This window comes from Cupressus sempervirens, chromosome 1 (genome assembly GCF_028749045.1).
Source record: "Cupressus sempervirens isolate cs-2001-9-10 chromosome 1, ASM2874904v1, whole genome shotgun sequence".
NCBI lineage: Eukaryota > Viridiplantae > Streptophyta > Pinopsida > Cupressales > Cupressaceae > Cupressus > Cupressus sempervirens.
In genome coordinates this window covers 433,622,644-433,636,260 of record NC_143118.1, presented here as the reverse complement: position 1 = coordinate 433,636,260, position 13,617 = coordinate 433,622,644, and the positions used below count along the sequence as shown (strand labels likewise).

The 13,617-nt window shown below is 34.7% G+C and overlaps 1 protein-coding gene across 3 annotated transcripts in view; it reads left to right on the top strand.

Annotated features, from left to right (window-relative positions):
* LOC149578141 (cytochrome c oxidase assembly protein CtaG / Cox11 family) overlaps positions 1-13,617 on the top strand; it is a 119,014-nt gene that overhangs the window by 79,557 nt on the left and 25,840 nt on the right. The gene's annotated exons all lie outside the window — the stretch shown is intronic.

Sequence of the window (13,617 nt, the reverse complement as noted above, 5' to 3'; positions counted from 1 at the left end):
TGTCCATCCACTTGTTGACTGTTTGCATGTGCAGTAATCTCACTCTCTGCGACAATAGACCTCCATTCATTCCGTTTACCTGCTGGGACTCGAACTTGAAACCACTGCTTAAACATGGTTTGCAACCAACTGTTGCGCTGCAGGGTGAACCCCATAGAGTTGAGGTGTTTTACTAGAATGTAAATATTACAGAAGAAACTCATTGACGGCTTGAATTTACTGTCAACTGCTGACAGAATCAACATTTTTTTTTCAAGCCTCCAGATTTATGTAGCAAAGCAAGGAAAATGCTTACCATATTCTCCAAAATCTGTGTATTAAGAGCTCAAAAATGCAGAAAATGTCCATAATCAAACCACAAGATTTCTTGCAAAGCTTCAGCAAATCATCCATGAAGTATGATATAATAGGAAGAAGTAAAAACATCAGAAAAGTGCCCAGAATGCCCAGGTTCGAGCTGTATAAGATCATAATTTTGTCATTCATGGCGGCTAGGAACAGAACTCCAGCAAAGACAACAGATGAAAAGGGATGAATCTTCATGAAAGAGCCAGAAATTTTCAGTCTCGAGCTCATAAGATTGCCAAAGAGCTCCCCTTTTTCTCTCACAATTTGGCAGCCCAGCAAGAAGATGAGTGATCTAATCACCATTAAGTCACAAAATGCAGAGTAAAAAGGCACAAAAACGCACAGAAAGGCTCTGGTTTTCCTCCCAAACCCTCATTTTCTTCCAGGCAGCCACTAGAGCAAAAAAAATGCACAGGACATGGTTTCAAAAGCTTCAGCACAAGAGAGAAGACCAAAAACACCCCGCAAGTCCAGAATCAAGCCACAAAATATCATCACACAAGCTCTAGCAAACCCTCATGGCAACATTTTCTTTCTTCCCAAGCAGCGGCAGAGCTGATGAAAGCCAAAGTAAATGACAAAATGAATTGCATTTAGGGTTTGATGCCCTTATTATTTCCTTTAAAGCTTTGGAACTTTGTGGGAATTATTTTTTATTTCCTAAGTTCATTTTCTCTTGCTCGTGGACCCTCTCCAAATGCCAAATGTGAGATTTTCTTTTTTCCATTTGCCAAAGTTGTTAGGATGTAATGCCTTAGATCCTAACTTGGGCTTTTGAAAGATATAATAGATATCTAATTTATTATAATATTTGATATGCATTTTCCAATACATATCAATTAAATAAATGATGCTTATTAAGTGATAAGTTAGAGTCACTTAATAAATATTTATTAATCTTTTGCTTTCTAATTGATATATATTAAAAATAACACATGTTAAATACTATAATAATTTTTTTATGACCTATTAATAATATTTATTATAAACTTCATAATTTATTTTTTATAAATACTAATTGGATTAATAGTGTTAAGTGATTTAACTTATCACTTAGTAACATTATTAATACGATTAATACTTGTTAAAATAAATAAATTAGGAATATTATAATAAATATTATTAACTCAGTGTATTGAACAATTTATGATTTATTTATCTAATTGAATAGATAAATGAATTACAAATCATTTAATAATAATGATAAAAAGAAGATATTTATTTTACCTTTAAGAAGTCAAAGTGGGGTAATTTTTTTGGAAGAGTTATGGCAAAATATGTTTAGGTCATCATGATGGGATCTTGAAAGTTAGAGTTATTATATATCAGAGACTTTTTGTGGGATATTTTGAGAGATAAGATGCATTTAAAAGGGCATTTATGATGATATTTTGGGGCCATGCCTTCTAGACCTCTTTTGCCCCATTTTGAAGATTGTTTAAGGGCTCAAAAGGTGCCTTGAGGGCTGAATTCGACCAAGGAGTTGGTGTTTGCATTTATGATGCAGTTGGATGTAAAAATGCGTAAGTATGAGCTTGAGGCTCATTTGTAATGGTTCCAGTTTTTATGCAGAGGATGTTTTGGAGGGATCTCTTTGAGTCCTTCATGATATTTTTGTAGATTATTTTGTAACTAGTTTGATTAGTGTTATTGTGTCACTTTTGGAGCTTGAATAAAGAACAGTTTGGAAGCCATTTTGTCTTCATTTTGTCATGTGTAAGTTACCAATTTGATGTTATTTTTGTGATTTGTCTTGAATCCTTGAGTTAATGTCTCAATTTTAGCATCTGCAAGTGAATTTTGGAATACCCATATAGGTTATAAGCTGTGAAAATGTGCTTCATTTCAGGTTGTTAATTGTGAATATCATTATTCTTATTAGCATTTTGTTTGAAGTCTATCCTTCTTATAAAGCAATTATATATGAGTTTTCTAAGATCAGTATTGTACCAATATTGAACTGTTTAGTAAAGCTTCATTATGTCAAGCCAATAATCTTCTCATCTTAATGTTTTGGTGCATCACCGTAAGTTCCAGTTAAGTTTACCTTTCAGTATTTAAATTTCATGCAAGAAATCCTTCTTACCCTTTTCCAGCCAAGTTTTACGTTTTTGCATCAATCTTAGGTGAAATCATTTCATAGGAACTGACCTAGAACCCTGAGATCTACACCGTTTTTGGGTAACCCACAGACCCAGGAGTATTTCCATGTTTCTTGAAGTGACTGGGTTAAAGAACTCAGCCCGGGTGCAACTTTTAGAGACAACATTTACAGGAGGCAAATATAAAATATGTAAATCATCTCTACCAAGGTGCAAGATTTCACTGATACATCGTGTATTCAACAATGTCTAAGACATCAAACTTCAATTGGTAATAGTAAAGCCTCAAAACAATCAAAGGATGGATTGAAATGGACTAAAAGCTTCCGATTCAATTGGTGAATGGATTTGTGAGAAGTCTTTACTAGCTTCTGATTACTCAGCTTCTCCTTCAGCTTCAGATGTACTACCATTTAAATACATGCTCATTTCAATGGGGTTTGCTTTGCTTTGCAGTCCATGTCTCATGAGTTCAGCAGTTGTGATAGAAAGCTATCACAGTGACATTTCTCATTCTAAAGTGGAGATGCTATTGCACAGAAGTGCAGCTCTCCAAAGTCCATACAAATAGTTTTTAAAAAACTTTTTTGTCAGAAATTTGGGGATAGAAGTAGGTGAAGTTAAGTTGTAAAAACTTTTAACCATCATACTAGTAATTTGTTTGATTATGCATCTTGAATCTTTGACAATACTAAGTTTTGAAGCTTGGCAACCATACCAATCTTGAGCATGTTACCATCTAGGTTATTATCAATTATTTGATGGAGTTACTGGTGTAGAATTCAGTCTCAATCAAATTATTTTTCCAAGTAAAGTGTGTAACATACCAATTTTCCTAGACTAAATATGGAGAACATATTCAAAGATTATAACTAGCTTTCTTAACAGAATGACATAAGGTAGTTATATCCATTACTTCATTTAGAAAGAAAACGAGCAACTGAATTAATTGTACATGAATAAGTAAATAAAATTAAAGCAATGACTATTTCAATTTCATATGAAAGAAACTTATATAACTTCTATAACTAACTTCTATAATTACACTTGATAGAAACTTAATGTTAAACCATATATACAATCATGCATTTCCAAAGTAACATGTAAAGTATGTACTAGCAAAAGGTTAAGAATCATACATGTATCAAAATAATTGTCAACTAGTTGTGCAAGCCTCAACATCTGGTGAAGAGGAGAAGCATTGACTGAGGCCTAACCTCCCAACTGCGGACCTTAACATATCCTTACACAATCTCTTATGAAAAAGACCCTCCCTACCTTGGGTTTAGGCTCAGGGCACCATAGTCCTTCCATCCGAGCATTTCGGTGTTAAGAGTGTCGGCTAAGCTGCAAACAAGGCTAAGGAATTTCTCCATCAACCTCCCCTTTGTCAGCTAGAACTTTAACCTGTAGTGATCAATTGCAGCAAGCATGCCTCTAATCTACCTTGGCCAAGGATTTAGATGGGCAAATGAACAACCTGATCACTACCTCTCGACTGGACAACTGAATATACTTTGGACAAGCATGAGCTGACTTGGACTAAGCAGTTTTAAATGTTCATGTACTTTAGTTACTGATTCTCAATTTGTTCTTGCAGGATACCTCTCCTCTTCACCCTTTTATGCTTAACTCTACTAGTCTTGGGTACATCTTGGGAGATTTTCTGGTATCTGTGTATTCATTTATCAATCAGTATTTATTTATACCAATCTGATTCTTATCTCAACTGGTATATTGATAATACCACTGTATAAGTCAGATATATATCTTGTGAAATATGAAGGAACCATCTCTATGCAAAACGTTCATGATTATGCATTTTACAAGCATTTGCTCAACATTTATAATGGAGTCACTTTGGGCTTGACTGTGCGGGTTTGTACTAGCACCTGATATGCATGGATAAAAGAACTATAATATAATGGGAAACAATTCTGATATTTTTCAGAGTTCTTGGTTATGGCTAAGATGCTTATCCATGATTTTGGATACACATTACCATAGTATTCAGTCATTCCGTAGTGGAAATCATCTAAAATGAAATGCATCGTAAAACACATAGCATATGTAATATGAGATAAGACTTTCGAAACGATTTCATGACCTGAAATGAAGATTTAAAATCTGTTGTTGTGGTCTGAGAATACAGCTTTAACATGAGAATGCCTCTTATGCTATTGGCAAGGTGTGATTGATACTATAGTTTTGGTATCGTGATTTTAACCAGGAATAATACTCATCTCTGATAAGAGTTATAGAAATGGAAGAACTTTTGCTTAGAGCAATCGTATGAGAAAGAAATGATTTACCATGCGCCTGTCCTTAGTCACGAGGAATGTAAATACAAGAAGGAATTCTTGATCAAGGCCAAACATCAGTTACAAGAAACTTCTCATATCTTTCAAAATTTAGAAGGTATAATGCCAATATGAAGGTGGCAACCACTCATCGATATTGAGCCAAAATTAAGACATAAGGATTATACTTTCCTATGGTTTATATATCAAATATATATATTTATATATATAAATGAATAAATAAATAAATAAATAAATAAATAAATAAATAAATATTGTCATCATGCTATTTGATTTTAACCATAATTGTACATAGACATATACATATATATATGCATGTAATTTTGAGAGCACGTATAAATCCTTTTATCATTATATTGACAATGGACTAAATTGGTGCCCCAATTCCTTAATCTCGTTTAGCAATGCTTTGCCCCCTTCGTCTGCTCGTGCAATAAAAAATGCATATTTCCACAATAATAATATGTTCCTCCATTTTAAATCAAAATATCAAGAAAACACAATAAGTGATAATTGTCACAATGGCTACACACCACTAACATTTAACTTAAACTATAAGCATTCAGTTTTAGTTGAAATAACAATAAACAACTAACAAGTCATTTTCATATGAATCAAAACGGTTAACCATAACTTCCATTTCACAAGATCATGACATCTGAGAGTTTTTAACTAACCATTAAAACGACTATAAGATTATTTTAAAAGATCAAAATTTTGGGATGTAACATACCCTCCCCCTTTTGTTTTATCGTCTTCGATGAACTTTACAAAAAAATGAAGAAAACAAAATTCTACTTAAGTTAACAAAGCATAGTTTTTTTTTAATGACAGTCAACAAAATATTATGTTCGAGTCTTGGAGAAGAGATGGGGAAATTTTTGGATTATCTCATCATAATATTCCTAGGTAACAATTTCCTCTGTATACAGGTCCAACTGGACCTTGCACTAGGTTATGTCTTGATTTTGTAAGCGGAGCTTACGTACCTCAAGTATTTTGAGCAGCTCTATTTCCACCACCCCTGGGTCTTGTACTTGCAAAAGATTCCAATCAATTACATGCTCATGATGGGTGATATACTTCTTAAGATATGATACATAGAATACATCATGCATCCTAACAAGGGTCGGAGGTAGTGTGATCCTCTATGCCAACGGGTTTACAACTTCTAACACCTCAAAAGGGTCCTACGTATCTTGGGGCCAGCTTGACATTTTTTCCGATTTTGATAGTACTCTTTTGTGGTTTTACCTTTAATAGAACCTTTTCCCTTCCGAGAACTCTCTATGTATTATTTTAGCATTTGTATAACTCTCTTGTCTGTCATTTGCTTCTTTCAACCTCTGACAGATCTGAGCTACGTGTTCTTCCATCTCTAATAGCATTTCTAGCCCAATAATAATTCTGTCAATTCGGTTCCAACTTACAGGAGTTCTACATTTACGACCATACAGGGCCTCAAAGGGTGCTGTCTTGATAGTGGATTGATAAGAGTTATTATAGGCAGATTCTACTAAGGGAAGATACATTTCCCACTGGTATTGTCGATCCATACAGTAGACTCTTAGGATATCTTCTAAAGCCTTATCTACACTCTTCATCAGGCCATTGGTTTCTGGATGGTATGCGGAACTGATGTTTAGCTTAGTTCCCAATGCTAAAAATAAAGTTTGCCAAAACTTGGATGTTATCCTAGCATCGATGTTGGATATAGTCCTTTTTGGAATTCCATGAAGTCTGAAAATTTCTCGAACAAACTTTTGAGCAATCTTAGGTGCTCCATCTATTAAGTTACCTAGTATGAAGTGAGCCACTTTGGTTAATTGTCCACCACTACTAAGTTGGAGTTGTTTGTTTCGGATCATGGGTAGCCCTTGAATGAAATTTATGGTAATCATTTGCCACTTCCATTCAGGAACCTCATTCAGGTGCAGTAGACCTACTGGGTAATAGTGCTTTGCCTTCACTCTCTGACACTTGAGGCATCTTGTCACGTAATTTTTTATTTCTCTTTTCATTTCCTTCCAAAAATACAAGGGTTTTGTATTTGCTAACATCTTGGTCACCCTAGGATGTCCAAGATATGGAGCTGTGTGGAATTCTTCTAAAATCATCCTTCGGACTTTCGGAACCTTGGGTATATACATCTTACTTCTGTATCTCAACAATCCATGCTCTTCTAATTGATAATTTTCGTACCTGGGGTCTTGATGGTCGCTGTGAAGTGCTTGGCTGACCTCACTGTAGAAATCATCTTTGGTTAGGTGTTGCAATACTTGCTCCATAAGCTCGATATTTATGGCTACCATAGCTGATATATGCCTTTGCCGGCTTAAAGAATCTACTACCTTGTTTTCCTTGCCTTAATGTAGCTGATCTCAAAGTCATAATTTGCTAGAAATTCCGGCCATCTTCTTTGTCGAGCATTAAGGTTAGGCTGAGTAAATATATTTCAGGCCGTGATGATCTGACTGGACTTCAAAGGGTTTTCCTATCAAATAGTGCCTCCAAATCTGGAGGGCATGAACAATGACTACTAATTCTAGATTAGGAGCGTAATTTTGTTCATAATTTTTCAGCTTCTTGGATCCATAAGCAATAACTTGATTGTCCTGCATCAATACACCTCCTAACCCCTCCTTGAATGCATCCGTTATAACCACAAATTGGCCTCGAGGATCAGGTACTCTAAGTATCGGAGTATTAGTTAACTTCTCCTTCAGATATTCAAAGTTGCTCGACACTTTTCGATCCAAATGAACTTCTTCCCTTTTCTTTGAAGTGAGGTGATGGGGTAAGCTATCCTGGAGAAATCTTTGACAAATTTCCTTTAAAATCCTGCTACACCCATGAAACTCTTGACCTCTGTCACGTTCCTAGGTATAGGCTAATCTCTGATTGCCTCGATCTTAGTGGGGTCTACGGCTACCCCTTGAGCTGATATAATGTGCCTCAAGTACTGGATCTCCTTTTGGTATAATGAACATTTGGATAATTTTCTGTACAGTTTATGTTCCTCTAACTTCTGTAAGACTCTAAGTGCCTTTGATGTTCCTCCTCATTTTGAGAGTACATGAGAATGTTATCGATAAAAACCAACACAAATTTATCCAGACAATCTTGAAAAATGCTATTCATGAAAGCTGCCGTAGGGTGTTAGTCCGAATGGTAGCACAATAAATTCGTAATGGCCATATCGAGTTTTGAAAACAGTCTTGTGAATGTCATCGTCTTTAATGCGAAGTTGATGATAACCAGACCTTAGGTCAATCTTAGAAAATACAGTTGCACCTCTCATTTGATCAAATAAGTCATCAATACTAGGAAGCAGATACCTATTCTTAACGGTAACCTTGTTAAGCATCCTATACTCTATACACAACCTCATGGTCCCATCCATCTTCCTTACAAACAATATTGGAGCTCCCCAAGGTAAGACACTGGGTCGAATAAGTTTCTTATCTAATAAATCTTGCAGCTGCACTTGTAACTCCATTAACTTAGTAGTGGTCATTCGATAAGGTGCTCTTGATATAGGCTCCGCCCCAAGCACCAAATCTATGTGAAATCAAATACTCCAGTCGGAGTTAACCCCAGGAGTTCTTTTGGAAACACATCCTAAAACTTCTCAAGATATGGATACTTCTTCTCAAAGGATTTCTTCAGTTTTTCTCTAATTTCTCCATTCTCAAAGATGTGGTCATCTAGATAAGTAGTGTCTACAGGTCCTCTCAACTCTTCTATCTTTATTGCAAAAACTTCACGCCCCTTCCTTCTGCATCTTTTAAGCCGCATGGCCGATATTTGGTGACATTTGCTCTCATGCTTAATTCCTTTGTCGTCGCAGGATTGCCTCTGTCATCTAAACATTCTTCTGTCTTGGCAAGACAATCGACCTTAGCCTTATGTTCACTAAGCCAATTCATACCCATGATGATGTCATAGGACTCAAGAGGTGCTACATATATATTCCCCATATTGCTTTGGAAGTTTCAGAAGAATTCCTGATTTCAAAGTACTGTTCCATTTCAGTTAAACATGCTTATGCATCCTCTCTAGATTTGGAGCTTGATAACCTAGGTGGTTTGATCTTTTTAATGTCTGAGGATAAGTCACTAACTATTTCTAGTTTACTTTGTTTCTCAGTTTGTGTGGGTAAGACTTGAACATTCTTTTTGCTGTGACTAGAATTTTTAGGTCCAGTTCTAGGTGGAAGCGAGGATTGTATCTCCTCTTGACCTCGCCCTATCTAGGCTGCCTAATCATTCATTTTCTTTTCCATGTTTTCCAAGTTTGTTTGCGTGTCTTGCAAAACTTGAAGCAATAGATTTGAGGGAATCTGTGGGTTGACTTCATTATCTAAGGTGTTCCCGTTGCTGTTCATGTTTCCTATTTTTAAAAGTCCATGTAATGTAAATAAATTTCTTAAATCAATATCATGTTCGCACTTGGACGTATACATGCTTGTTTAAAGAAAAGTACAAGGACAATAGAGATATTTATTAATTGCTCATTTTATTGGATTCATCAAATTGCTAGTTACATCCATACCAAATTTTATTTACAAAAATCTCCTCTTCTGAGGATACTTCTAAAGGAATACTAATTTGAATTTTTAGATACGCTATTCCTGGGTATTTTGTCTAGTTCTAGTCTTGTGCTTATCCTGCACTATCCAAGTTTTACTAAAGATCACGAGGGGATTTGTTTGTCGGGTATTCCATGCCTTGATAAGTTTATCCCTTAGTATTGCCTTCCTGGCAGGAGTCCATCCGACCCTTTCCTTCTTCATTTGTTGCATGACCTTTGCTAGGGTTTCCTCCATCAACCTCCCCATTGTCAGTTGGCACTCTGACATCTACTGATCAATTACGGTAAGCATGCCTCTAATCTACCTTGGCCAAGAATTTAGATGGGCAAATGAACAACTCGATCACTACTGCTCGACTTGACAACTGAATATACTTTGGACAACCATGAGTTGACTTGGACTAAGCAGTTTTAAATGTTCATGTACTTTAATTACTAATTCTTAATTTGTTTTTGCAGGGATACCTCTCCTGTTCACCCTTTTATGCTTGACTCTATTGGTCTTGGGTGCATCCTGGGAGATTTTTTGGTATTTATGTATTCATTTATCGATCAAAATATATTTATACCAATCTGATTCTTATCTCAACTGGTATATGGATAATACCATTGTATAAGTCAGATATATATCTTGTGCAATATAAAGGAACCATCTATATGCAAAACGTTCATGATTATGCATTTTACAAGCATTTGCTCAACAATTAGAATGGATTCACTTTGGGCTTGACTGTGCGGGTCTGTACTAGCACTTGATTTGCATGAATAAAATAACTATGATATAATGGGAAACAATTCTGATATTTTTAAAAATTCTATGTACTTTTGAGCCTTGGTTACGGCTAAGATGCTTATCCATGATCGTGGATACACATTACCATAGTATTCATTTATTCTGTAGTGGATATCATCTAAAAAGAAATGCATCGTAAAAGACATAGCATATGTAATATGAAATAAGACTTGCGAAATGATTTGATGACCTGAAATGAAGATTTAGAATCTGTTGTCATGGTTTGACAACACAACTTCAACACGAGAATGCCTCTTATGCTACTACTGGCAAGGTGTGACTGATACTGTAGTTGTGGTATTGTGATATGGACCAAGAATAATACTTGTCTCCGAAAAGAGTTATAGAAATAGAAGAACTTTTGCTTAGAGCGATCGTATGAGAAAGAAATGATTTACCATTCTCCTGTCCTTAGTCATGAGGAATGTAAATAATGCCTCCCGTGGCTTCATCGGTAACAAGAAGGAAGTCTCGATCAAGGCCAAACATTGGTTACAAAAAATTTCTCATATCTTTCAAAATTTAAAAGGAATAATGTCGATATGAAGGTGGCAACCAATCATCGATATGGAGCCAAAATTAAGACATAAAGACTATACTTTCTCATGGTTTATCAAATAACATGATGACAATATATATATATATATATATATATATATATATATATATATATCATGCTATTTGAGTTTACCTATAATTGTATGTAGACATATACATAAATATATGCGTGTGTAATTTTGAGAGCACATATAATTCCTTTTATCATTATATTGGTCGTGCATTTACACATTCGTATATATACATGTAGGTGCAATTTATAGATGTTAGCGAAAATAACATGGTGTCATTATATATATATATATATAGTTACATCTGTTGACCACTCCACGGTCTCAAAAAATAAAAGGAAGGTAATAGTTTCTTTTATGTGATTAAATGTTTAATGTTTCTCTTATTTTAAGAACCAACCGAGTAGCTCATGATTGTCCAAGGTATACTCTGTTGTTATATATATATATATAGTTGCATTTGTTGACCACTCCATGGTCTCAAAGATAAAAGGAAGGTAATAGTTTCTTTTATGTTATTAAATGTTTAATGTTTCTCTTTTTTTTAAGAACCAACCGAGCGAGTAGCTCATGATTGTCCAAGGTACACTCTGTTGTCTAGTCATTAAATCCTTCATCAAGATAGTTAGAACCCATACTTGATGCTCTAATGATGGACTAAATTGGTGCCCCATTCCTTAATCCCGTTTAGCAATGCTTTCCCCCCTTTGTTTGCTCCTACAATAAAAAATGCATATTTCCACAATAATAACATGTTCCTCCATTTTAAATCAAAATATCAAGAAAACACAATAACTGATAATTCTCACAATGGCCACCCACCACTAACATTTATTTTAAAATATAAGCATTCATTATTGGTTGAAATAACAATAAATAACTAACAAGTCATTTTCACATGAATCAGAATGGTTAACCAAAACTTTCATTTCACAAGATATGACATCTGAGAGTTTTTAACTATCAGATTTGTAAGATTTCTACAATCCATGAAAACGAGTTTTAATTTCTGGATTTGATTGTGTATACATTTTTACCATCAACGTTTCAGATCATACTACATGATCCATCATTAGGATGGAAGAGAAACATGAAGAACAAAAAATGATAAGTTGCAGATCTAGCAGTCCACTAAAAAGGGACAAGAAAGGGGGAAGTTTGGGTGAGGAGAGAGAAAAAAGTACAAGGGTGACATGACATGACTTTGGTCTTTAAATATAAAAAACCGATTGAAAACCACTCCAAAAAAGTGGAACTATTAAGTTAGACAAATAAAAATACACAAATAATAACTTAGAAAGAATAAGAAATGATAACTCAACAAATGAATAAATAAGTGTATAAATGATAATAAACAAAAATAATAGTAATAATAATAATAGGGATTAAAATTAGATTAAAAAAAAATAATTAAAAATAATAAAAAATAATAACAAAGACATGAATAATAATATTAGAACTACAAAAAATAATATAATTGGTAATAATAATAATCTACCAACACCTATACCAAAAGAAGACGAATATATATATATATATATATATATGCGAGTGTGTGGGGTGTATACAAATATGGAGCACATATATGGATGTACAAATATAAAAATGCTATAGATGCATAGAAGAGAAAACACGTCAACACACAAAATGTAAAAGAATATAAATATAAACTATAAATAAATAAATAAATAAATAAATAAATAAATATATGTATATATATATATATATTTATATAATACCAAAAATATATATATAAAAAAATCAAAGGTGTAAATTTATATCTATATATATACAGTGTGTGTATACACCCCAGCCTACATATATGTAGATGGGTATAAAAGATCATATATATATGCACGTGTGTGGCAAATTAATAATAATAATAATAACATATATAAATAAATATGCATAACAAAAACCCAAATAAGAATAGAAAACAATAAATTAGAAAATAAGAAATAAATAAAAATAGGGAAAATAAATGCAGAAGAGAAAATAAATAGAAATAACGAAAAAATAAGAAAAGACAATAATAAAATAAAAATAACAAGGGGAGAGACGAGGGAGAGAAGAGAGATGAGCCCTAACAAATATGATTAGAAAATAAAGCTCAGAGAGATGACCTACAAAAACAAAAAAAGAGAGAGAAGGCGATAAGAACCACGAGACTAAAATAGAGAGAAGAGAGCGAAGGCCTCAACCCGGGGTAGGAAGACAAGGGGAAGAAGGGAAAGGGAGGACAGGGTACGAGGAAGATTGGGGGGAGAGAACCAAGGAAAAGCACAAAAGGGGAAGAGAAACCAAAGAGATGGAGAAAGGCGCAGAAAGATGGTCAGGCCACAAGGTTGTTGCTGCGAAGGGAAGATAATAACGGATGCCAAGATGTGCTTAAGCTCCAACCCTCATCTCGATTGAGGTTAGAGGGGTTGTTATTGATTTCGATGGCCTCTTTGAGCTTGCGTTTGAAGAAATTGTCCTCTCTATACATAATTTGGGTGTCCTCTAAGCATATGTGATGCTTGGTCAAGGAAGAATGCTCAGCAAGTGCTGACTTAAGCATCCGTTCGTGTTTGATGTCAGCAACATGCTCTTTGATTCTAGTGTTGAATGAGTGACCAGTTTCTCCAATGTAAGGGGTTCTACAAGAGCACATGACTTTGTAGACTCCAGACTCAGTAAGAGCGTTCCTATGGTCCTTAGTGGGAGGGATGTAGCGCCTTAAAGTGGATATGGGCTTGAATGCCACTCTAATGCCCTTTTTGTTAAGAAGTTTAGAGATCTTGTGGGAAATCCCAACTACATAGGGGATGGAGAAGAATGGGGAGGTCTCAGGGATAGAGGGAGCACTCCTGGGTGGCGAGAGATGGAGAGATTTGGCCAAGTGGAAGGCT